Here is a 1,976-nt window from a genome sequence, read left to right as displayed (position 1 = left end):
ACATCTATGATCCCCAGGGAGACCTGGACAATGTCTAGTGCCTGAATTAATGAAACCTTAATGACGATCAGGTAATAAGACAAATTCAATGTCAAGGAAGAGAGATTCCTCTAGGAGTTATCCACACAAAATCCTCCACTCTCAGACCAAGATGGTGGTAATTTTTGCTCTTCATATTCAGAAATCAGATTTAGTAAGATAACTCCAACATAGAAATGAAAGGAGGATAACGAAGTACAAGTAGCTAGAACTGCACTCAGATGAGGCTGCTACCAGATTCACGATGGTCACTATGGAGTCTCTGATGAGATAAAATCCCTGTCAGACTGCATTAGTGACTGACGGGCCCTTATCTATCCCTCATGCCCAACACCACACAGACAAGGACCCACCACCAACTTCACTTTTCACGTGCTTGGCTTGAGATACCCCACCCCTCACACTGGCTCTTTCTCCTTGAGTTAGGAGAAAGAGACTCTAAAAGACATGGAAAACTGATATCTGCTTATCCTCAAAGTATAGATGAGAGAAGATTTTTAGATGCAGGAGCATGTTAAATGGCAACATGGGCTTGTAGTCAGAAATATAGAACATGGCACTGTCTGCATGACAATCAGCCATCTTTTTCTAAAAGTATATGGTGGGGAGAAAGAAGGAAAAGTCTACAGTTTAAGAGACACATAAGACATATCAACCAACCACAACATGCTGAGTTTATTTGGACTCATTCACATAGTGACAACTTATGTGAAAACTGATAGTCTTTTAATATAAAAGATGTGGTTACATCTGTTTTTAGGTATAATTAAGTATTGTGATGATGGGTTAAAAAGCCCTCATCACTTTAAATATGTGTTCATAACACAATATTTACATATTGAATAAATTGAAGCCTGCAGTTAGCTTTAAGTGATTCAGGAGTGGAAAGTAGGGGGCATATGTGAAACGAGATGGTGGTTAACTGCTGGATGGAGTTTGTGAAGTTTAGAACGACTGTCCTGTCCGGTTTGCTGTACCTGAGGAGTTCTATAACACAAGTTCATAAGCAAAATCAAAGAACTTTCCAGCTCCCCCAAAGGCAGAGAAGTTCCACCCCATGTAGACACAAGAACTATAGGAAAGGTAAAATATGTCTAGGGGGTTGTATAAGTCTACTTCATTCTTTAGCTCAAGGAGCGAACCATTTTAGAGATGTTGAAGAATTCCATTCTGCCTAAGTTGTTGTTAATGAATATCTATGAGGCCAATTCAAGGCTCTAGTGCATGATGAGCCTGCATTTACATCAGGGAAATGGAGGCAAAAAAAAAAAATCACCTCATCAGCATTTACCACCAGGCCCGTCTCTGATATGAATGACCCCATAGCAGTGAGAGGGTCCCTTTTATGAACAGGGAAAGGAAACTGCAACCCAGGAGCTCATTGACACCAACAGGGGCCTGCCCAGCACAGCAAGAGTGTTCCCACTGAGTCTGCACACACAGATGGATTCTGAAATCAAAGTGAACTCACCTGGGAACCATAGAACCCACAGAGAGGAATGAGCATGAGGCCCAGCCCTCCCTGCACAAGACTCCACATCTGTCCACCCCCATTTTCAGATTACTTCTCAAATGAAGAAGTTCAAGATTCCCAAGAACATGGATGAGGACCTAAAGGGACTTGTCAAGTTAGTCTGTTCTGGCTTTTCCTCCCACAGAGAGTGGCCAGAACTGGGGGAAAAAAAATTTAAGATTTAATTTTATTTATTCATTCATTTATTTAAATTTGACCAGAGAGAGACACACAGAGAGAAAGTGAGAAAGCAAGTCATCAGGTCTGGAACTCGAACCATGGTCAGCCATGTGGGAGTGTCCAGCACCTTAACCACCAAGCCACCTGCTGGTCCCAGAAAAAATCTTTAAAGTAGATAAAACAGATGTTCAGGGAGCAAGGAAAAGCTCTGACAAAGACATAAATCTGCTGCCATGTTGCAGGG

Source organism: Tupaia chinensis, unplaced genomic scaffold (assembly GCF_000334495.1).
Source record: "Tupaia chinensis unplaced genomic scaffold, TupChi_1.0 Scaffold144418_1, whole genome shotgun sequence".
Taxonomy (NCBI): Eukaryota; Metazoa; Chordata; class Mammalia; order Scandentia; family Tupaiidae; genus Tupaia; species Tupaia belangeri.
This window is presented reverse-complemented; position numbering follows the sequence as displayed.